At 41.4% G+C, this 25,566-nt stretch overlaps 1 long non-coding RNA gene across 1 annotated transcript; it reads right to left on the bottom strand.

Annotated features, from left to right (window-relative positions):
- Positions 1–1,539: 1,539 nt before the first annotated feature.
- LOC142427997 (uncharacterized) lies at positions 1,540–25,177 on the bottom strand. Its single transcript, XR_012780129.1, has 3 exons — positions 24,995–25,177; positions 21,894–22,020; positions 1,540–1,804 (listed from the first exon to the last, which is right to left on the bottom strand). It is a non-coding gene; the product is annotated as an uncharacterized LOC142427997 (long non-coding RNA).
- Positions 25,178–25,566: the final 389 nt, after the last annotated feature.

The following is a 25,566-nucleotide window of genomic DNA, read 5'->3' as shown; positions in this document are numbered from 1 at the left end:
TTTTTTTTTTTTTGCATTGATATCTTATGGACAAGAGGGTCTATTTTCCGGGGAAAAAGGTATATGGTATCCTCTTTTCCCCTTGGTGTCTATGTGGTTTAACCAATATAGTATACTGGCATGATAAGAAATTATATTTTCCCAACTATTATTTGACAGCTAGTTCCCCTGGGACATTCATATCTGCCGCTCAGGTATATTTACAATAAAAGACACGCACAATGGCATGTTACTCTGCTAATGACATCCAGCCTAGCCCAGTCCTTCAGCTACAGGAGAGAATACAGCCTCAACAGCCGTAGGATGCCCAGCTCCCCCAATTCACCGGAACGGCGTGATTCTGCATAAGTCCCACTGGAACTGCTGATCTGAGTGAGCTTCGCTTGTTGCAGTATTAAAAAGGAAAAGAAAATGTGGTGAACAAGAGAGAGAAACAATGTGTGATGCTTTCCTCATCAGGATGTCTTTGCGTTTGCATGTTTCCAGTGCAGCTGGTGGGCTCTGGGAGACTTGAGGCAGACTAGGGCACCCCTGGATTCTCCTGCCCAACTTGTGGATTGGCCACCAGCGGTTAGGACACGGATTTCACTGCCAGTTCCCTGTAGGGGCTGAAGTGAGTAACAATTGCTGGTCCTTATGGTGATTCCCTAGCCTACATATACACTGGGAGTAGCTGATTGACAGTCAGAAGTAATGCCAAGAACATACTGCATCTTCAAATGGACAGCCTCAATGTTGGTAACACAACCTTCTATTCCAATAATGGAGACAGGGTAAAGTAAATCTGTAAGCGTCTGGACAGAAACCTCCCTACAGGAAGGTTTGGACTTCAGGGATTGCTGAGGGCTCTCAGCCAGGACTCAGTTCTGGCAGACAGGCTGGAGGGGGGTTAAGAGCTGGCTGCCTGTCAGTGTCTCCATCTTACAGTTTCCCTTGGAGCTTCTCTCGATGTGAGGGTTTGTATCAACCACTGAATTAGAAACTTTGCATTGTAAGGGGAGGAAACAGTCTCCTATTTCCAAAGAGCAGAAGGACACATATGGAGTCAGATACACACAGAGGGCACAAGGAAAACATGGGGGATCTTTCAACCATGATGCAAATCTGTCCCCAGTAAGGGTATTGGGAGGCAAGGGCAGCTGGAATTTCCTAGAAGTTAGCTCAGTCCAGGATGAACCAGCAAGCACATCTCAGTGTCCTCAAGCCATAGTTGGGCATCGGAGCTGTCTTGTGTATTTCAAAAACTCTTGTATCTTAATCCCCTTAACAAGTACAGACACTGACAGGGAATCAGGACCAAAGAGGCGATGGGTTTCGGAGGACACATTTGAGGGCCTGGAGCATTGTGCTACCTTGTGTAGAGTGAGGAGAGGTGCTTTCACTGAGCAAACCTCATCTACTGTTTGCCTTGTGCCGTGGATTGCATTGGCCCCACCCCCTCACAAATGTTTACAAATGACACGTGTCAGATTTCATAGGAGCATATTAATTTAAGTAGGTGTATTTAATTATAATTTAAACATAAATGTAATTCAATAATTAATATAATTTAAATGTCACTTTATTTCCATTTCAACATTCACCTACGCACAATGCTGTGAGCTGAGTCCAAAGGAGAGATCCAGGTGTTGGAACAAATGCTTCCCTCTCGGCCTGGATGCATTCCAGGCCTCCAGCCAGGGCAGCTTGCCAGACCGATGGAAGTGCCTTCCTGAAACAGGGGTCACCATCCATGCATTAAGATTTTCAAACAGGCACGCCATGGGTTCTGGGATGAAACCTTCTCCTCCATGTTATTTCCTAGCTATAAAATCAGACAACAAAACAAAAATAAAAAGTTGTAATTTTAATCTGCAAAGTTTTATACCTGTTTACTGTACAATCATGGCATCCACATTCGGAGATGGAGGTGACCTGGACTAGTGTGCAGCTCCATTACAGTGTGAACCTTAAATTGTCCCGCCAACCACCAGCAACAGATGTCATGAGCTGCGTGTGCTAGAATGACCAGGTTCAAGTAAAGCCATGCCAGTCTGTGTGTGCAAGCTGAATGAATCTAATGCACTCCCAATGAAAAATATTATCATGTCATTTGCTTGAAATCTTAGATTTTGGTGAACCTCATGAGTATTTTTTGCAAAACTTTTGTTTATTCTCCTTAGCAAAATCTGGTTCAAAAAATCCAAGTGACCACCACCTTGTACTTGGATTTCTGCGTTGTTAAAATACATATTAGTTCAGATATACAAACAATCATTCTGTAACTTAGTGGTGTCAACTGTGAGAATGGAGAAAAATCCTTCTGATGGTGTATATAAATGAGAAAATAATCTAGATGGGAGTTAAAATTAAAAATATATATATATTTAGGGATAGTGCTACTGAGTTCCTGGTCAATAACATTATATATATGATGTTATACATATATATTCCAAATGAGATGATCTATGAATTTTGGTGATAAATTCAAGGTTGAGATCCCTGAGCAGTTATCAAGGGGTCACACGTAAAGGACAAATAGAGAGGCACACTTTGGTTGGAAATGCTCCCATTTCAGGTGAGCCAGAGTCCCCTGGGCAAGGGACATTTAGAACAGTCTGCACTCATTGCTACATTTTGAGAATCTGAATGGACCTCATTTAACACAGAGTGCTTTTTGGGTCTGAGGCTGGTGTATTTTGGTTCAAGATCTGAAATATCGTTTATGGATCTTATTCTTACTTTGCCCTATCTACTAAACAAGTGTTTCCCACTTCCTGCTCTGAATAATCTCTTTACTCAGATTCATGACCCTTGAAATAGTGCCCACCTTTTCTAGGTGGCAACTTCTTCCCCGAGACATTATGACACATGAATCACTGTACTGACACCGAGACACTCTGCCACATGAATCACTGTACTGACACCGAGACACTCTGCCACATGAATCACTGTACTGACACCGAGACACTATGACACATGAATCACTGTACTGACACCGAGACACTATGACACATGAATCACTGTACTGACACCGAGACACTATGACACATGAATCACTGTACTGACACCGAGACACTATGACACATCAATCACTGTACTGACACTGAGACACTCGGACACATGAATCACTGTACTGACACTGAGACACTCTGACACATGAATCACTGTACTGACACCGAGACACTATGAGACATGAATCACTGTACTGACACTGAGCTTTTCCTTAGGCATCTTGCACTGGGATATAGTGTGTGCGTTGCTTGTAAGATCCGTGGGTTTCTGATGATCGTGGCCCAAGGTGGGGAAATCCCTGGCTGATTAACAGTAGTAGGTGGCCAAAATCTACTAGAGACATCCTGCCAGACTCGGCAGGTCATAAAATACAGAGACAGAAGTGGAGGGCAACCTCTGGTGCCAGCATCTGGCATGCCGCTTCCTGACCTTAAGAATTTGGACTGAAGGGCACCCACCAGCACGTAAACCATTTCAACCACGGTCATGGGTTTCTGTTGGACGTTGCGATAATTTTCAGAGCCCAGAAACATGAGAGGATATAATCAAGGGAGAAGAGGGTGGAAAATAGCCCTGAATGGCTTCCTGGAAGAGTTGAATATTTGAGGCATCATTAATCCCCAACTCCTTGGAATATGTCTGGCATTAATTCTTCTAAAACATATATTCCCACATAGAAAAACTACCAAGGACTTTGAGGAGGTTGATTAAGAGGCATTTTTAGATCCCTTGAGTTAGAAATACCTCAGTCCTTGGGTTTGCACCAGAAAGAATTCACACCGAAGCCTAGTTTGTGATCAAAGTGAATTTTATTTTTATAAAGGATAGAAACCGTTTTCAGGTGTTAGAGTAAATTGAACTAAAGAGAGAGCGAGAGCAGGAGCAAGATAACACGGCACAGCTGCTGCACCGGACCACAACCAGGCTGCTCTGAACCGTGTAGTAGCCGCTGGGAGAGAGCCATGATCTCAACGTTTTTGGCTTTTTCAAGGGAGGCGTGGTTGATGATACTGGTTAACCCCATTGGCTGAATTAAGCCCACCTGGCCTAGATGGCGTCCCACCCAGGTGTACCGGCTTCCTCTCCCAAAGTCCTGAATGTGAGCATGCCCTCTAGCCTTAAGCAGCTTCCAACTTCCTGTAAGGGCAGCGGGAGGCTTTGGCATGTAGAGGGCCAGCCCTCAGTTCTGCCTCTAGCTACCTCACAGCATCAGGGTCTAAATAAGGAATGGGTTTTGGAGAGTGTGGGCCAATGATGATACTCTGGGGTGGACCTGATGGTTTCAAGGAACTCTGTACTGTCCAGTCCTCGACACACAGGACATACGGGTGCCTCAGTCAGGGCAGGAGCAATGAAGGCTGGAGGGAGAGAATACTGGGCTCAGAAATGCTGGGTTTCCCTTTGACCATTCACACACACCTCTTAGGAAAAATGATCTCTTATTACAGACTAACACACAAATGAGTTCAAAAGAATTACCCTACAATGGACTTAGAAGAAACAAAAAAGCCTCTATTGATAAACACAGGGTTCCCTCCTATGCAAATCCTTCTTCAGACACTAGGTTGAAATCCCAGGCTTGGGCACTGAAGGCTATCAGTTCTCTTTGGACAGGCCTGTGGGTCCCTTGGGAAAGCACAGCTGTGGTCTAAAGATGCCATTGCTGTGTGTTCTCCTGTGCCTGATGACAGTTCCCCAAGGTGAGGGTCTCAGAGATCAGTGTGGAGTCTATGGGGATGGTTGTGACTGCAAGTGACGGACGGATTCCAATTATCTTTATTTATAGGCATCCTGCCCCTGGTGCAGCTTCAGGAGTCGGGTCCAGGATTGGTGGAACCCTCCGAGAAACTGTCCCTCACCTGTACTGTCTCTGGTTTCTCCATCACCAGCATTGGTTATGATTGGAACTGGATCTGCCAGACCTCAGTGGATGGGATACAGAGATTATGATGGTGATACAGATTATAACCCGTCCTTCCAAAGCCAACTCTCTATCACCAGAGACACATCGAAGAATCAGTTTTCTCTGCAGCTGAGCTCCGTGACTGCTGAGGACACAGCTGTGTATTACTGTGCAAGGATCACAGTGAGGGGAAGTCAGTGTGAGCCCAGACACAAACCTCCCCTGCAGGGGAGACATTGGGCAGCGGGGGGCTCACAGGTCCCACAGGACACACACACCCAGCCCTAGACAGGCACATGTGAATGACAGGGAAGATTTCCTGTTGAAATTAGGGCTTCCTCTCTTACATCTTAGCATCTCCAGGGACAGTTTTCCTCCTCCCACCCCACCCCCAGAGTTTCTCCTCACTGCAGGCTTGAATGGAGGAAAAAATATTAAAGTGACTCTGAAACTTCATACTCTTCCTGGATGACCCATTTTTCTTCTCGGCAAACAGATTACCATGGTCGTTCTCATCCTCTCTGTTACTCAAAATCTGTAGACAATGAAATACAGGCATGTACACATTCATGAGTGCAGAGCACGATTTCAATTGCTCTGAGCTCACTGATCTATTACAGCCCCTGGTTAGGACTCTGGAGGTCTCTCTGACATGCTCCCTGTGCACTGTGGGTAGTAACTGACTAAAAATCTCTAAGTCTGAGAAAATAATTGAGGTGACTTTGGGGGTTAAACATGTGACATATCCTTCGTGATGCTTTCTCCCCACTGTGTCCCTTGATGCAGAAACAAGTGTTCCAGGCACAGAGGGGAACAGCTGAACAGGAATGAGCTGTCTGGTTCGAGGACTCCTTTGTAAGATTACTCATTGAAGTCCCAAGGAAGGGAACACATGTTGGAAAGAAAACTTTAATTTCCAAAAGATAGAAAATGTATCACAAGAGGAGGACATTGCAGGCTCATATCGCAGAATGTTTTTAGAACTGAGAATAACGTGACTTCTCACGTATTTTGAACCTGTGATAAGGGGAACTGGTTTCTAGAGAAAGTACATCCTGTTTGGTAGAGTGTCCACAAAACAGAGGAAAACGCTCAGTTAGAATCACAGACACAGTGGCTGCAAACATGGTCTCAAACTTAAGAGCAAGTGAGGATGGTTCAGGACTTGGAAGTTTACGTATTTCCTGTGAGACATTATGAGTAAAAGTGACTCAGAAACACCCAACAACATCTTTGATGGCGTGAGGTACAGAATATTGAGATTAATTTTGGTCAGCTAAGTGTAATTACCTAATATAATCACATATTATACCATTTTTAAATTTTAAAAATGTTAAAATTATTTAACATTTAAAATTCAATACATATAACATTCCTAATTAAGTTACAGCTACATGCTTTTCAATTAGAAAAACAATATGTAATAAATAAGTAGTAAATACATATGCAAATAAAGGTTATTTACAACACCACTATCCCTGATGGCATAGTGGATTTCACATTGGGATGCTAAGTGCTAGGTCAGCAGTTCAGAATCACCAGCCACTCCATGGGAGACAGATGAGGCTCAAAAAAAGATTCACAAGATTGTAAATTATAGTCCAAATAATAATTGTAATCCAAATCCAGAGGAGGAAATAATATCAGAGCTTAATTGTGAGATTCTGGCATGCAGAAGGCCACGGAGGACAGTGGAAGTTCAAAATCCATGTGCAGGATCTCCACAGGGAATACACCTCCTGTGATTCCCTCTCACCGTAACTGAGGGATGGAAGAAGGTGGTGATCAGAGAGTATTGGAGAGATGACTGTAGGAAATCAAAATGACACATCTGACTTGGATGATTAGCAACTTGTCATTCACTTGATCTCCCCTTTGATATACTTTGTGCTGAATCTGGGTTTTAACATTTTATGGGTTTATTTTTAAACATTTAGGGGTTTATTTCTGCTATGTTTGTCATTGTTGGTAGCGTTTTTGATTCTCATATATTTTATATGTTTCTTAGTTTATGAAGCACAGGGTGGGTGACTCTACAGAGTCAATAACTAGAATAAGGGTAATGGGAGCTTCAGCAAGAGAGGTGGGGGAGGTAACAGAAAGGAGTTCAAGAAGGAAGAACATGTTTTCTGATTGTACAACACTGCTTCATATGATTTAACTATAGATGGGAAGATGTCTGGATTAGGTCCTAATAAAAGGGTTTTTGTTTGAAAGAAATAACATTTTAAAACATAGTAGCTGTGGAACAAATGTTTTAAAGCATTTTCATTTTGAATAATCTCAAAATTCATTTTAATAAAATAATATTGCAAATTAAATAAGAAATCTAACATTGATATAATGTTATCTACTTAATAAAAAATTGCCAATTTCTCAATTAAAAAAAAGTTTTACGGTGCGTAAAACTCTAAGGAGCAGATCTACTCTGCTCTAGACAGTCACTATGATTCAGAATTCACTTGGTGCCAGTGAGTTATGTTGTGTTTCCAATTTGAATCTTATTTTGGTTGCTTATGTCCATTAGTTTGTTTTCTGTATTTGGTTGAATCATATTTAATACGATTGTCAGGAATTGATCTTTTTTCCCCATTACCTTGGTCTCCATAGAATCGCCTACATTGTGTTTTAGATTAATGATGCCATCTTTTTCTGTCGCATCACTGATGGTATTATTTATAATATCTTTATTAACATGTTAATGGTTTTCCTTTTAAATATATTTTTGTCTGTGCTTCAATTTACAAGGTAGCTTAGTGAAAATAACCTTATTCTTCCTTCCATCTGTATTTTTCCCTTCTTTTGTAGTGTAAGGACGACTTAACAGTGTATTTCTGTTAAACCAATGCCTGAGGTCACCAGCAAAAGCACAGCTTACACACAGGCATTGGATACAACAGTTGTTTGCTCACACAGAGAAGAGACCGAAGCAGCTCATCATCAGGAGTGGGCTCCAGTCCCCACAGCCAGTGGTTTCACTCAGCAGCCAGTGCTGCAGTTGAACAACAGTGTTCCCTCCTCACCAGCAAAGATAGAGAAGTAGGGTTGTGCTAGGAGGTGGAATCTCCTGGAAGGCAGTGAGATGGTTTTGTTGTTGTTGTTTTGTATATTCCGTGTAATGTGAATAACAGTCAGGTTGGGGAATGCTAGCATGTGTTCAGAAGAAGGTAGAGGAGGTATGCTGTAGGACGCCAGCTCATAAAGAGTGTATTTGGATCCAGAAGCCTTGGGAAAGGCAGTCAGAGAGCAAGGTCATCACATTCCAGGAGCCAGACTGACACATTTGGTCCTAAGACCTAAGCACACCTGGGTCTGTTATGGACTCTGGGGAAGGACAGCAGACTGCACTTGAACTGCCTGCTTCCTCAATTTCCGATTCTTACTGGGGTTTATCTCAGATGTATATTGGCATTGGGGTTAACATTATTGAATTTTTGCTTTGTTTTTCTGTTTTACATTAGATGAAACGTGGAATTTATGAACATATAGACATAGCTAAGACAATAAGGGATTCTGGGGCCTGTGGTAGGGGGTGGCGTGGATAAAAGGGAACTGATGCCAAGGAGTTCAAGAAGGAAGAGAGTGTTTTGAAACTGATTTTGGTAACAATTATACAATACTGTTTGATGCACTTGAACTACGACTTGATAAGATTATTAGCACCAAATAAAATGGTTTTAGAGGAAAACTAAGAAAATAACTAAAATATTAAATACTATTCCATTACTAACAAGTTTTAATTTCATATTTCTGGCTTATATAACAATCTTCTATAGTTCAATATTTTCACTAGTTTTTTGAAGTGTTGTTCCCGTAAGACTTTCCATCAGTTTCTGATTATGAAGGAAAAAGTTATCTTTCATTTTTAACTTATTTTTTCTCATGGTACATGTACAGGCAATCAAATAATATTTTCAACATTCTTCTCATGCATAACTAAGTGGCATTAGATTGTCATTATGCTCAACAATTGCCAAAAACTGTAAAATTTCCTATCACACACATCACAGAAACCCATAAAAAAGAATTCTGACTTGACAATTTCCTCCTTAACATGGAATAAATAACTTTATTACTTTCTTGCTTCAATTATTTCAATAGAAGCCTGCTTTAAGGGCCTTTCTCTTCCTGTGGAAAGACTGAAAGCTAAACTCTGCTCCGTACCTCCCTTGTCTTTCAGGCAAATCTCTCTCTTAATCAGTATTTTATTGTGGAATGCATCTCAATATCGTATCTGTATAAATATCTATGTCTATAGATCATACTTCCTTCCGCTGTACCGAATTCAGATTGTCTGCAAGTTGTAGCACTCTCTACCTCCAAAGCTGTTCACAGTGAGGGAGGGTCAGTGTGAGTCCAGACATAAAACTAACCTCAGGGAGAAAGCGGACCTGCAGGGATGTTAAGAGCCACCAGCTTTGGGCCAAGAGAAGAAAGAAGTGAGGGCAGGAGCATGGATGAGGGACTGCAGTGCCGGGTCGGCTAGAACTGCTGTGCTGACCACTATGGTAACTCTACGGCCCAGGGCAGGAAACCTGCGGAGACAGTGCCAGGTAACACTCCTGACCAATAGCGTGAAAGCTTAGGGCCAGAAAAAATGTTGCTGTGGGACCCACAGAAGTTGGAGGACAGTGTGAGGCCAGGGAACACCTCTCCTGTAAGTGATGGGATGCTGTCAGCAGGGCGCTCTCTGAATACACTGAGCCCAACACCCACCCGGTACTAATTCATGGAAGAAAATGGAATTTCTTTTTATTTTTGTGGTTTCTTTTAGCCTCACAAATGACCCTGATGTTAGGAAACCTTTTCATTCCAATTCTAAATAGAGAATATAACATTGAAGTACCTTTTACTTCTTTCCAAATACTGTGAAATAAAACAGGGGAAAGAAGATTTTGGGATGACATACACTTGGTTCCCTGTGTGTTCAGATGGATGAAAGATTCAGGTGACCCCAGTCTTGATTCCAAACATGAGGATAGAGATGGTCTTTAATTTCAATAGATCATTTGGGTACTTTCGACGGGAATGCACATAAAGTTACACTGAACTTGAAATCTGCACAGATGTGCATATGGTTGGTAGAGTGAAGACCTCATAGGACTGTGTTCTCCCAAGGACTCCACCAGCATCGCGTTTCTCATCTGAGTGCCAGAGCTCTGGGCTCCATTCGGCCCTGTCCACCTTTACATACAAGTGCACCTCCCACATGCAAATACCAGCCCCGTGAAACAGCAGCGCGCATGTACTGAAAGTCCTATTCCTTTTCACCCGGAGAGCATTTTCTGGGTGTGACGAGTCTTATCCACAAGAACACGAATTGTGTGTGGGCTTCCTTTTCTGGTGGTGACTCCGGGAGGTAAGTGCTTCAGGCACTCCTACATGAAGTCTAGGGTGGCAGCATCGCAGCCCAGGACTCTGTTTCTCTTCATCCCCAGGTGTCCTGGCCCAGGTGCAGCTACAAGAGTCAGGCTCTGGACTGGGGAAGCCCTCACAGACCCTGTCTCTCACCTGTGCTGTCTCTGGATTCTCTTTAACCAGCTATGCTGTGCACTGGATCTGCCAGGCTCCAGGAATGGGACTGGAGAGGTTTGGTGTAATAGATACTGATGGGGGCAGAAAGTATAATCCAGCTCTCCAATCCCTAGTCAGCATCACCAGGGACACCTCCAAGGGCAAAACTTATTTAAAACTGAGCTCCGTGCATCCTGCGGACACAGCACTGTATTACTGTGCCAGACACACAGAGATGGGAATTCGGTGTGAACCCAAACACAAAACTTAGTACATCAAGTCATGGTTTTAGGAGACGTGAAAGAGATAAGTCAGCGATGTTTTCCTCTCAAAAGCTGTAGTTTCCCCACCTTGTCAGCACCTCTCTATGGACCACCAAGCACAGACTCTAGGGAACCTTCATGTATCTGAACTTGCCTTCTTCTCATTGGAATGGGCTTTGTCGATTTGACCATTTATTGAAAGGCAGACTTCAAAGTAATAGTTATCGGTTCAATCTGTTGACAATTCAGGGAAATAACTAGTCCTGTTTTTTTGTCAGTTAGAAATATTATTTTAAAAAAACCCAAACTGACTGCCATTGAGTTGTTGATAATTTATAGTGACGCCCATGTGGGTTTCTGAGATTCTAACTGCTTATCGGAGAAGAAAGCCCTGTCTATCTTGTTTGGAGTGGGCACTGGTATGCAGATCTCAGCCCAACACATAACCACTATGTCACTAATGTGAGTATAAAAATATTAATGCAGGAAAAATTTCTCAAGTGAGCTCCAAATTTTCTCCAAGCGATCAGATGGATGTTCAGTGTTTTCATTCCAGTGAACACTCACAAGTGTAGGTTGATGTAATAAATTTAACTTAGAATGATCTAAATAATACTGAATATGTTGAATTGTTATTGAGTTGGCTTCAACTCGCAGAGATCCCAGGTACAACAGGAATAAATACTGCCCGGAAGTGCACTGTGCTCACAGTGATTCCTCCGTTTGGACTCACCATAGCAGACTTTGTGACAATCCAGCTCCTGGAAAGACTGTCTTTTTCACCGACTCTAATTTACCAAGCATAAGACCATTCTCCGGGTTGTGGTGCTCCTACCGACATGTTCAAATGAAGGAGATAACGTCTGACTTGAATGCTTCCAAGAAGCCAGATGTGCTTATTCCAAGACAGACCTGTTTGTCCTTCAGGCAGCCCACAATACAGTTAATATTATTCTCTAACACCATAACCCAAGTGCATCAATTCTTTTGATATTTCTGGTAGGGTATTTGACCTTTCTTAGAGTCACTCTTAGTTATCCCAATTGTGGCAGCTGTTTCTGACACTACAGATACTGTCCAGGGTTGCTACAGAAAACACACAATATATAGGACAGCATACTCTACGTATGCGACAATGAATACTCAAGGAGCAAAAAATAGCAGTAGCACTGATGTTGAAGAAATCTATATGGTGTCTTAACACTGGACAATATGAACAGGAATGTTCATCTTCAGAATATTAAGTTGATGCATGTAAGTTATGCTCAGGAGAACCTGGACCAAAAAAGTATGTGGCACAATGATTAAATGCTCAACTTTGAGCCAAAAGGTTGGCAGTTCAGAACCATCCAGTGACTCCCCTGGTTAAAGACCTGCTAACTTTCTGCCATCAGTATTTCAGAAAAGAAAATCCTATTCAGACAGTTCTTCTCTTTCACGTTAAACTTCTTTACGAGTCTCTAACAACCATCCTGCGCCCATGTAACTTTGGATGCTTAAAGCTCTATAAATATGTAGACATGTGCTACCAATAATTACCCAAGACACAGTGAACTTCAACGTAAGAGCAATGATAAAGACAGTGAATTCTGTTACATATTTCCCTTTGTTAGGTGTGTTTTCCTGCATAAAACACATACGATTTCCCAAGCACTGTTATTTAACCTGGGAAGAATGTTGTGTATTTTGATTTCTTTTTTATTATGTTAAGTGCCACAGAGTCAGTTCCTATTCTCAATGCCTCTCTCAGCATCATAATTGCAATGGATATTTTGAGCTCATTGAAACAGCCATTGTGTCAATCTATCTCATCAAGGGCCTTGGTCTTCATTGATGTCCTACTTTATCATGGTTGATATCTTTTTGAAGTGACAGGAATGATAACTTTCCATGAAACAAGGTCTCACCATCCTTGATTCTAAAGCACTCACTGGCTGTACTCCCTTCAAAACAGACCTATTTATCTTATTACCAGTCTGCCCCACAGTACTTTCATCATTCTTTTACAACACCATAAGTCAAAGGCCATCTCATTTTTTCTATGGCCTTCCTTATTCATAGTCGAGTTCATATCTATATAATAATATTGAAAATATCATGACTTGGCTTCTAAAAGTGACAGTTAAGAAACCTTGTACTATGGGCCTGTTGGTGCAGAGACAGGGCTATGGTGGTGCTGTGGGATCAGATGTGGTTGCTCACCACAAGGCCAGGGATTCAAACCAGACAAGGGGTCCCTCTGAGTAAGATGAACTTGTCTATTTCTGTAAATAATTATAGGCAGAGAAAGCCTAGCTAGCAGTCCTAACCAGTCTGATAGGATTACTATGAGTCAGAAAAGATGCACTCACAGTGGGTGTGGTTTTGGTGGAAGAGATTGTTCATTTCCGTGCATAAGCAAATGTGGCGAAGAAAGCTGATGGTTCCCGGCTATCAAAAGAGATAGTGTCTGGGGTCCTAAAGGCTTGAAGGTGAACAAGCAGCCATCTAGCTCAGAAGCAAAAAAGCCCACATGGAAGAAGCACACCAGCCAGTGCGATCACGAGGTGCCCAAGGGACCAGGTATAAGGCATCATGCAACAAAAAATATATATATGTATGTGTGTGTACATCTATATATATATATGTATATATATATATACCATATTGAATGAAGGGGGAAGTGCAGAGTGGAGACCCAAGGCCCAAGTGTCGGCCACTGGAGATCCCCTCATAGAGGAGTTTAGGAGAGGAGATGGGTCAGTCAGGGTGCGAGGTAGTACCGATGAAGAACACAGCTTTCCCCCAGATACTGGATGCTTCCTCCCCACAACTACCATGATTTGAATTCTACCTTGCAGGGCTGCATAGGGCAGAGGTTGTACACTGGTACATATGATGGCTAGAGGCACAGGGAATCCAGGGTGGATGTTACCTTCAGGACCAAGGGTGTGAGGGGTGATGCTGGGAGAGTGTAGGATGAGTGGGTTGGAAAGGGGGAACTGATTACAGGGATGCATATGTGACCTCCTCCCTGGGAGAGGGACGGCAGAGAAGGGGGGGAAGGGAGACTCCGGATAGAGCAAGATATGACAAAACAACGATGTATAAATTACCAAGGGCACATGAGGGGGGGGAGCGGGGAGGGAGGGGAAAAAAAAGAGGACCTAATGCAAAGGGCTTAAGTGGAGAGTAAATGCTTTGAGAATGATTGGGGCAGGGAATGTATGGATGTGCTTTATACAATTGATGTATGTATATGTATGGATTGTGATAAGAGTTGTATGAGTCCCTAATAAAATGTAAAAAAAGAAAAGGAAAAAAAAAGAAAAGAAAATGATTAGGGCAAAGAATGTACAGATGTGCTTTATACAATTGATGTATGTATATGTATGGACTGTGATAAGAGTTGTATGAGCCCCTAATAAAACGTTAAAAAAAAAAAGAACTGTGTATTTCTGGTTTCAAGGAAGCCATGTGAAGTCCAAAGTGATGGAAGAGTCAACTTTTCATGTTGTTGATACCCAGTTTCACAAATATCCCATGAGATCTTGAAGCCAAGGTGATGTGACACTGGGATACACCACAGGGGATCAATGTAGTCTCCAGAATGCTTCTTGTAGTCTTATCCTCTTGTAACTTTGGTTCTGCTTCCTTATTTCTGCCTGTCTGGATCAGCCTATTAATATGTTGGTCTCAAGTTCCCAATTGTCAGACTTGAGATGAAAGTATATTTAATGATCTAAGTGACCAACAAAACTCCCTTCACTGATCCCTCTGAGTACAACTGTGCTGGTAGGACACATTCAACATGTACTTAACCAGCCTTTGTGAAGGCAGGCTGTCTAGAACGTTGCTTCATAGTCTCAGCCTAGAATTGTGTACTATCACTTTGTAGACAACAACCGGAAATATAGTAGGGACAGAAAATGGATCGAGAATAGTGGCAAGTGAATCCATCATTGAACTAATGAAAATTAGGAAATAAAATTTTCCACATTTAGTTCATGCAAAGGGATTCTCTCCTTTGTGAAATCTCTGATGTGCTTAAGACACCACTTCTGGCTGAAAGCTTTACTGCATTCATCACATGAAAAGTTTTCCTCCGGTATGAATTCATAGATGAGTTTTGAGATGTGCTTTCTGAATGAAGCCTTTGTCCCATTCACTACATATATGGGATTTCTCTCTCTCCAGGATGAGTTCGTGATGAACAATGAGCGCATTCTTCCTGAGAAAGGCTTTTCCACGTTCACCACATACATGGGGTTTCTCTGGAGTATGAGTTTGCTGATGCTCAGTTAGCTCACTGTACCAGATAAAGGCGTTTTTCCACATTCACCACATACATAGGGATTAGCTCCTGTGTAAACTCATAGATGAATTTTGAGGCCTCCTTTCCGAATGAAGCTTTTGCCAGATTCACTAACGTACATGAGGTTTCTCTCCAGGAAGAATTCCCTGAAGAACACTGAGGTCCTTCTTCCTGATAAAAACTTTGCCACATTCACCACATACATGGGGTTTCTCTCTGGTGAGTTTCCTGATGAACAGGGAGCATGTACTTCCTGAGAAAACCTTTTCCACATTCATCACATACATGGGTTTCTCTCCAGTATGAGTTCGTAGATGATAAGCGAGAGCAGTCTTTCCAATAAAGGCTTTTCCACTTTCACCACATACATGGGGTTTCTCTCTGGTGAGTTTCCTGATGAACAGGGAGCATGTACTTCCTGAGAAAACCTTTTCCACATTCATCACATACATGGGTTTCTCTCCAATATGAGTTCACTGATGATAAGTGAGAGCGATTTTCTGAATAAAGGCTTTTCCACATTCACCACATACATGGGGTTTCTCTCCAGTATGAGTTCACTGATGATAAGTGAGTGCGATTTTCTGAATAAAGGCTTTTCCACATTCACCACATACATGGGGTTTCTCTCCAGTATGAGTTTGCTGATGAATAGTGAATGAAGTCTTCCTGGTAAACCCTTTGCCACATTTATCACATATATGGGGTTTCTCTCCAGTATGAGTTTGCTGAAGATAAGTGAGAGTGATTTTCTGAATAAAGACTTTTCCACATTCACCACATACATGGGGTTTCTCCCCACTATGACTTTGCTGATGAACAGTGAGAGCAGTTTTCCAAAAAAAAGGCTTTGCCACATTCATCACATGCACGGGGTTTCTCTCCAGTATGATTTCGTGGATGAGTTTTCAGATTTACTTTATGAGTGAAGCCTTTGCCACATTCACCACATATATGGGGTTTCTCTCTAGTATGAGCTCTCTGATGAACGGTGAGAAAAGACTTCCTGGTAGAGGCTTTTCCATATTCACGACATACATGGGGTTTCTCTCCAGTATGAGTTTGCTGATGAACAGTGAGAGCATTCTTCCTGATAAAGGTTTTGCCACATTCATTACATATATTGGGTTTATCTCCAGTATGAGTTAGTAGATGAGTTTTGAGTTGTATTTTCTGAATGAAGCCTTTGCCACATTCACCACATACATGGGGTTTTTCTTCAGTATGAGTTTGCTGATGAACAGTGAGATCACTCTTCATGGTGAAGTCCTTCCCACATTCACTGCATATGTAGGGCATCCCTGCCACATGAGTTTCACAACATCCCTTGAGGTATGACTTACTGTGATAAGTTTTGCCACAATCCAAGCATTTATAAAGCTTTTGTCCTTCGTGAGATTTTTGATAATGTTCATTGAGTTGGAACACATTATTGTATTTTTGCCCACACTGACAGGTCTTATCTAGTATATGAATGAGCTGGCATTCATAGAGCAAAGACTCCTCAATGAAGGTCGTCCCACATTTATCACCAGTGTGCGGTTTCTCAATTTGATCAGATTCCTGATGCTGTGACTTCGAGATCCTGGATTGTTCACACTCAGAGAATTTCATTTCAGTACAAAATTGCTCTTGCTCAGTGTGGAGGAAATTGTCCTCATCTTCCTTGAGCACAACTGACTTCTGTGTTTTGTTGCTTCTGTTCTGATTTAATTTCAGAATGATTAAATCTGATTTTACTATTTTTCCATGTAATCCAAACAACTCATATGTTTCCTTTGGAAGAAAATAATTTCTGCGCTGATAAACAGTACTTTCCAATGTATTAAATGTATACTATTGTTCCATTCTGTCCATGTATCTTTCACATTGCATGTGTTCAAGCAAATGGTCGGCATCTTTCTGGATTTCTATAAAAGAACAGAACATTGATTCTTTTCAAAATCTTGACTTACAATGGACTCCTTAAAATATGCATCGATACGAAGTAGATCTTTAGTGACAACCCTCTTATATGAATATAAATAAAACACTATGCTTGATGTTTATTGCTCATTGGAAGAAATACAAGCGTGTAAATAATCCAAATGGTAAAAATAGTTATTGTAGAACTCTGGTTGGATATGAAAGGATGAGTGAACACAGATTTGGCATTTGCTTAAAGAGGTATATGAAAATGAACAACAAATGTAATAGAAGGAAGACATTGAGAACAATAGACCACAGGTCGGATAAGGCTTGCTAATTCCAGCCGGTAGGGGTTACATGTATTCTATTCATCAAGCTTTACTGAAAGACAACTGAGTACTACATAAAGTTGGAAATGTGAACATTGCAGAATGTTCTACTTGGGGGGAAAGCATTTTTAGAAGTATATATGAAAGGTATTGTGGTACAGAAACATATGCTTTATGTTTATAGAGCCTATATTCTAGTTTACACCACTCATCTTTCAGTGTTGTCCTGCGGTGGCTTGCACGTTACTGTGATGCCAAAAGCAATGCCACCCAGTATTTCAAATAATAGAAGCAGGATCAGCCATGGTAGACAGGTCTTAGTGGAATCTGCAGAAACAAGGACTGGGAGGAAGACCTGGGGATCTACTTCTGGAACATGAACCCCTTAGGTTTAATGACAAGGAAATAACACTGACGAAGTACTAAATCCTCAAAGTAAAGTCAACAGTAATGACGTGAATGGAGGAAAACTTGACTGAAAATGAGAAAAAATAGCTGCACACATATTCTAAGAATGTGGAGATGGAATATATGAAGTATTATCAACAAAAATCTGCAAGTTTTCAAAACAAAATGGAATGTTTAAAAATCGATTGTGTATGATTATTAAACTTAAATAGACTGGTATTGTCTACTTATAATTACATAATCACGTGGTTTATAAGGCTAAGAATGACAAATGAAAGAAGCCTGGCATCGTATCCATCATCAAACAGTACATGGTAATATCTTCGCTAAAGAATAATTCTGTCAGTGGAAGGTTAATATTCATATGCCTGCAAGTAAGACCAGTTATAAGTGCTATTTAGATTGGTACACCAACTGTTTAAGCAAACGTAAACCGTGGGGGATCCAGCCCCACACTCAAATGGGCCCTTAGGAATAGTGTGTGCAATTAAGGAAGATAAAGCAGACAGCAAAACGGGGAAGAGTGGCCTCATCTCCAATCCCGGAATGAGACAGCGAGGTCATTTAACAGTGAGTTTATATAGTAGCGAGCCATGCAAGCCTTCAGAAGGCACGGACACAACAGAACGGAATAGTGTGAACATGGGAATATCCTGCATTCTTTTAGAACACTTCATGGTAAGTATTAGGCTGTGGGAAACTGAGGACCTAGAAGAGAGGACACAGCCTAATTGCTTATTCTCAGAATTAAAGAAGATTGCAAGGCCAGGCATTTGGGTGGAGGGAGGAATTCACATTTGTAAATTGGAGAAGAATCCAAGTCACATTCTCCTAATTAAAAATTATCCTCACAATATCCTCTCATTATAGTATTATCTTAATGATACCTCATACAAGCACATGGCTTATTACTATCTGCCAGCAATTTTAACTACAAGAGCAGACATGTTGTTCTTGTTCTCCCCACTGAGGAGAGAGTACTTCAATTCACCTGCCCTCACAAATGGTTTTCAGTTGCTCACCCAATTATTTCAGGGACCCCCCAGGGTAAAAGTCCTACCTACCTTGTTAGGTAGGTAGGTGTCTGTGTGTGTGTGTGTGTGTGTGTGTGTGTGTGTGTGTGTGCTGGGGAAGGAGCGGAGGGGTGGGGGAGGGAGATTGCAAGCCCTGAGACTGTATAAATTGGTGAAAGAATATAAAGCCTTTTTATTTCTGCCCTTCAATTATACAACCCTCCCATAGGACCCATCCAGAGGGCATTTAAGAGACAAAGGGATACTTGACTCCTTGAGTGATAGCATCAAAGGGAACCTGATTGCTTTTTAAGCTAGGCATCTTTTAGCTGAGTAGCAAGAAGTGAGGCACCTGTAGAAGCTGTATACTAACATCTTACAGGAGGGCAGTTGTGGAAAAAATTATATCTGGAAATTGTGCATTTCAGCTCTAGCTTTATCCTTGGGACTTGTGGAGGTTTTCTTCTAACACTAGTACTGGTCTTCCAAGCCCTGAAGTCAGGAGTAAAGAGATAAGGCTGCTTTAATCCAGGTTCTCTTTTCCACAATAAAGAAATTGAGGGTGGGGAAGGGAAGGGATAAAGGAGAGCAGATAGAAAGGAAGTCAAGAGGAAAATGTTTTGAAACTGTGGTAGCAATTGTACAGTGATTGAACTATGAAATGTTATATCTGTAAGAGCTCCCCCCAAAAAGATTAAACATATATATTGAAAATTTTACATGACTTTTATAGCCTGATATTGATCAATCATACAATCATGTACACTGATGAACGTAACATTTGGGGAAATTGTCAGTAGGTGGGAAATGTGACCTCCATGACAGAAAGGATATGCAAGTTTAGCAATAAAAATGTGAGATGAATGATGAATTCATACCAAATTTCTTATTAAACAACAGAAATGGAAACTATACATATGGATATTTCTGAATGGAACACATGAAAATCAAATCAACCACATCCCTAGAAAGAAATGGTGGAGAAGCTCATTAGTCAAAACATGTCTAGGGGTTAACTGTGGAACAGACCATCAATTGCTCAAATCCAAGTAGAAGCTAACCAAAATACCTAGATCACAGAGCTGAGAGACTATGTAAAGAATAAACTGGAGTAATAAAAGACTGATGACTGAAGACTAATGACTGAGACCAGATGAGTTCTGGGATGACACAAAAGAAATCATACATTTAGAAATCAAAAGGATACTTCAAAGACAAAAAAGAAAAGAGAATGATATTGATTATTCTATGCATTGTTTGAATTACAGTAAAAAATTCTGTTGGAATGTCCTGCAAAAATGTTCTTTAGAAGCAGCAAAGGTCATCTTTTGGGTTGAGGACCTGTTAAGAAGGGGTGGGCCTAAAGAAGGCACACTGCATAGTAAAGAATATAAAGCAGACATACGCTTAAGGAAAAATCCAAGAATACAGGATGTTAAAAATGCCCTTTCCACTTACAAAGTTATTGGAGGAACAGGCAACTTAAAAAAAAATCTTACATGACGCAGGCGGCCATGGTGCGATTCAAGCACAGGTGAGCCAATCCGGCCCGGCCCCTGGACCCCCAACCCTCAGTCCTGCGCTCATCTCCCTCCTGCCACAGGAACAATTAGAACGTGCCAGAAGTTCCTGATTCAGTACAACGAAGACAGCTGTTGGGACTGCTGCAGAACTGCACTGACAGAGGAGCACGGAAGCCATCCTGAAATCCTCTCCAGGAAGCTGTTGGAAGAGCCAGACAGGAGCTTTCTGACAGTGGCGGTGAGGAACCTGCAGTGGCCCCCAGTGAGCCTGTGCTTCCCAGTCCCAGGCAGACTCTGGGTCTGCCTCAGCAGCGCACTCAGCTTTCCAGAGGCAGCATCTTCGGCCACAGCTCCAAACTGACTGAAGGGAAACAAATCCAAGTCATCTTCGTCAGGTTGTATGCAGGCCGTCTGGGAAAAGTAGCCCTGCTATTTTAGGCAGTCTTGTACTTAGCTGTCTGACAGGTCTGGTTTCTGAAGCGTTTTGCATCCTGTGGTCAAAGTCCATTGTGCCTGCACTCCCAACCCGTCCCCTCCTTCCTCCCATGTGTATGCGCGTGTGCACACATTGGAAAGCGGCCTGTGTGATACTAGATGAAGTGTGAACAATTGGATTTCACTTTGAACGTCTCTTGGGTGGGTCCTAAGCAGAGCAGGTCACTTAGAATTAAAGTATTTGTACTTTTCTAAGAAAAACAAAACAAAATCTTACAGGTAGAAAAAAATTGAAGGTGCAGTGCAAAATTATATGCTAAGCTGATAACAATTTTCTTGCTAGGAAGGTGACTTTAGATACCTGAAAATAACCGAAGTCATAAATGTGTTTCACCAAAAGGAGCAAACTATGGAGAAACATGTCTGTTAAAGAATTCCAACAGACAAGGCAATTTGACCGTCTCTAAAAGAAAATAGAAAGAACTTATTTCACCAGAATGAAGAAAACTTTAAAGAACCAGGAGAACAAATGAGAAAATGGACACCAAAATCTTTAGAGAAACTCCAAGGTGGGGAGCTAAGAAAGCACAAAGGAGGCCCATTTATGGTTCGAGTTGAACATCCAAGATGGTGCTCCATCTGTTTGGAGAGAGGCTTGCAAGATGGATATTCAAAATAAGAGAGACGCATATAAGAGAGGGAAAGTTTTGAGAATCTTAAAGAAAGAAAATTATGGAAGCAAACATACAATAGTATAAATCAAATAAATGGAAATTTAATCTCATTTAGAGCTACAGGGGTACTTTTCTCAACTGCTAGGAAAAGTGAGTGCTCACATTCAAAGAAGCACAGACTTTTATGCATTTTCCAACATCTATCATGGATGTGAGGCCCTCTGCCCGTTGAATCAATACCCCCAGCCTATTACCCTTAAGGTATTTTGACTATACACCTGATAAAATTCCACTATAGCTTGTTTCTAATACCGACCACAGTTCTCCTTGTTACAAGTGAGAGACAGATTCTGGGGTGACAACTAGATAACCTGTTCATGAGAAATTGCACAATCTTAGACACACCAAAATTAACCTAAAGTTTGTAAAGCCTGCAGAATGTTGTATTTCTAGGAAAATAATGTTCAAAGGAACAAAGTGTTCTCTCAAGGGCAGAAGACCCAACCCACTAACTTAAGACCAGAGGATGCAATGAGAATCTACCTCTTTGAGAACACCACAGACACTGCAAAAATTTTAACACATAAGACAGGAAACGCCAATGACGAGGTCAATGACTTGAGAATTCTCCTCACCAATGGAAACCAGGTTGTGATAGTTCTCCAACATCACATCCTGATATAGGGTCTTCTGAGCAGGGTTCAGGAGCTGCCATTCCTCCCAGGTGAACTTTACAGCCACATCGTTGAATGTCAGTGATTCCTGTAGAAAGAGGAGTCGATTTAATGGCGTATTTTATACTTGAAGATTTTAAAAATATATCTTACAGTAAAGAAAGCAAAACAGTAAGAAAAACTATTGTGACAGTGCATTCCATAATGTGTGGAAAACTGAGGACTTGGTAAAAAGTATTTGACCTTATTTCTACATTCGCAATTATGAGGACAGAACACGAGCCCTATTTCCAGAAAGGTCCCCACTGTTCTAAGAAATGTTTTCAAATACACATTCATATAGCTCTCCATTAAGGAGCAGTGTTAAAGGAATTACCATAGTAGATGAACAGTTTCCGTGCCTGGCTACTTCACTGTGCCTGAAGGTTATTTGTAGATCAGAGAAATCAGGTTCCATAGCTAAGCCACCATAAATGTCACAAATACCTGGGGAGGGCTCAGGGTGGGATTGAAATCAACTAGCACTAGGTCAACAGGGTGACTCACCATCCTGCTTATTATGTTACCCGCTGATGATAGTACCCACTGACTATGTACACGCTAACTGCATGACGTGCACGCCTATGGAAAGATCTGTAAACTCCAGTACATATACCCATTGGAAAATACATTCACTTTCTCAGTCCTGACATAGGTTGAGGAGCCCCGTGCCACACTGGTCAGTCTTTAATATTTGCCACAATTGCAATGTCGTTCCTGAGAATCACTGTTCGAGTATAGCGGACTCCCGTGCTCTATAATAATGCACCCACTCATAACATTAGAACTTTGAGGTCCAGTGAAACTATCTGAATGAGCTAGAAATAGCCAAGATTTATACTTGCACAAAGTAGATAAACACCTGTTTATTATCAAATGGAATTAGGACTTCTAGCAGTATCAGTGTCAACAATTATCAGGAAGAGTTCAGATGGGGGAGGTCAAACATACCTCAACTCTCCACATTTTTGTTAACTCTTAATCAAGTCGTTCCTCCCACAGCACTCTATGTCTCATTGATAATCTGTTGCTACGGTCACACAAAACTCAACAGATTAAAGTGGTCTATTAATGAACAAGGTAAAACTCGGGTTCAGGAACAAAAAGATATAACTGAGAACCAAGATCAAAATGTTCATAGGCAATATCTCCCTTCCTGGATGCAGTACAACTTTCTAAGCTCTTAAATGTCACCTTAGGACAAGCTCCTCATGACAACCTTAGGACAAATTCTTCGCAGCCACTTTCAGACCAGATTGCCTTAACTTTAATTGCAAGGTCCTCTTGCAACTGCCATCTTCCACCACATGCTCTCCAAGGGGTCTTCGTAGTTTTGTTGGGTGGACCTCTGGAGCCCTCCTAACCTTGCCTAGGCAGGGAAGGTGCTAGGTTGACCCAAGAAGACATCATATCAAGAGGGAGAGAGAGAGAACTGCCTGCACGCATGGTATGAGAAGAGACAGTGAGACATTGGTTTGTTGATTTGGCTTTGTTAGACCCTGAAGCCACATAGTTCACATTGATCCCATGGATTAGGGATTTGCCAATTTCAAGAAATGCATGAGCCATTTCCTTGAACACCTGTGAACCCACTGTGTGACCTGACTTGAGAACTTCCCCTACTCCATGAGTCAACAGCTTGCGGTATGACTTTCCCATTTGGGTTCCTCATCCCCTGCAACTTATTATCTGACCAGATTCAACAACTTCACTTTGTGAGGCAGTGGACTGTTGTCTGCCCTGATGATCTGGTTCATCAGCCTTTGCAAACACATGAATGAGGAGAACCGTACAGATTGATCCCTGACCTCTATACAGATTAGGGACTCACCAGAATCCACATCTTGACGAGGTATTTGTTTACTTGATGAATATTTAGCTTTGTGAGATGCTACAAAGTAAATCATGGAACACCGTGAACCTCTATCTCATAGGCACTCACTCATCTACTGCTGGTTCTGCAAAATGAACGTTAATATTCATGGTTCAAGAGCTAGACTGATGGAGATAATGACCAGGGCAGAAGGGACACAGTGACAGAGTCAATGGTTACAGGTCCAGAAAGGACTTTTCAGCCAAGATAGTGGGGCAGGCAGGCAAGATCAAGAGGAGGATATCCCCCAAGGAGATGAGAGAAGGCTAGACAGATGGAACTATGAAATGAGCCTGCCTCCGTGGGTAAAATGTCTGAGGGACCGAAAAAACAAGCCTGCCCTGAAGAAGAGCAAAATTTTCTATATGGCTCTTTAATATGAATCCCAATGTGCAGCCTATTCATTCTGATACCAAATTATATGCTGTTACTTAATAAAACTTGTACCTGTGGCTCTGGACTGTACATTTGCACAGGGCCACTGCAAAAAGTTAATGAGCACAGTAGGAGAGGACTGTGGGAACAATAACTGGTGCCATCACTGGAAAAGTATGGAGAGTACAGGTATGCTTAAGCTCTGCCTCATATGAATCCGACCTGACGTTGATGGTTGATTCTCTCTCCTGCATCTATAGTTAGAGGAGGGGAGAAGATGTCAATCATTTTTGAACCACTATTGGCTGAGGTTAAAAATTTGGGTTTTCAATTTTAGATTCATTAATGAAAATGCGGCTCTTTGGGAGATTATGTAACACATCACCTTCAGAAAGAAGCATTAAAGAAACTTAGTCAAACAAAAATCCCATGGAATACAGACACTTCTAAAGAAATGATCTTATTTCCCCTTAAAAACTAGGCATAGCCTATAATTTGAATGACTGCCATAGTTTGGCCATAGAATAATGATTTAGATGATAACGTGATCCCAAGAATCTTCAGAGACGCATTATGTTCAATGTCAATAGTTTAGTTTTAATCCTATGATCTATCTATTCCTAATCTCAAGCCCAATGCTGAAATCAGAGTTCAAGTTTATCTCTAACGTCTACAATTTCAAATTTCCACTTTTCCAATGAACTGGATCTGTATTATGCAGGTTTCCACAATCCCAGTATGAAATATAGAAAAGGATAAAACACATCAGAATCACCTGGGCCTTGGTCATTTTCTTCGGTCCTTAGAACACTGCCAGCAACTGGGATACTCTATGTTTGTCTTATCTGGATCAGCAATAAAGATGTTCACAAATTTCAATCTCATATGAGGACATCCCAGAAATAATAATACCAAAATCAGGAACTTCTTCCTCCTTCCTGTACGCCGCTGCTGGTGATACACAATCTGCAAGCTGATGGGAGAATACAATGTGAATAACACATAATCTGTAGGTCCAAAAGCTATAACAATTCCCTTCCTCTTATTGCACAAAGTCCTCAATACTGTTAACTGTGCCCTTACTGAGTGATGGAAAAATGATTTTATCATGAGCAATAAAATCTAAAACTCATAACCTTCAGACATGTGAGTAAAGATGGCTTTATAATAAATAGAGATTGGACAATCAAACATACATTGGACAAAGTCAAATAAGCTGTCAAAAAGAAACAAAAAGCAGGATCCCTACCTCACAGCACACGTAACTCTCAATTCCTTACTGTGTGATTCTCAAGTAGAATGATAAATCAATGAACCTTGAAGATGGTTATGTTAAATAAAGCAGCT

Source organism: Tenrec ecaudatus, chromosome 15 (assembly GCF_050624435.1).
Source record: "Tenrec ecaudatus isolate mTenEca1 chromosome 15, mTenEca1.hap1, whole genome shotgun sequence".
In the NCBI taxonomy this organism is placed as follows: Eukaryota; Metazoa; Chordata; class Mammalia; order Afrosoricida; family Tenrecidae; genus Tenrec; species Tenrec ecaudatus.
The sequence above is the reverse complement of the archived record's forward strand: the minus strand, read 5'-3'. Positions and strand labels throughout refer to the sequence as shown.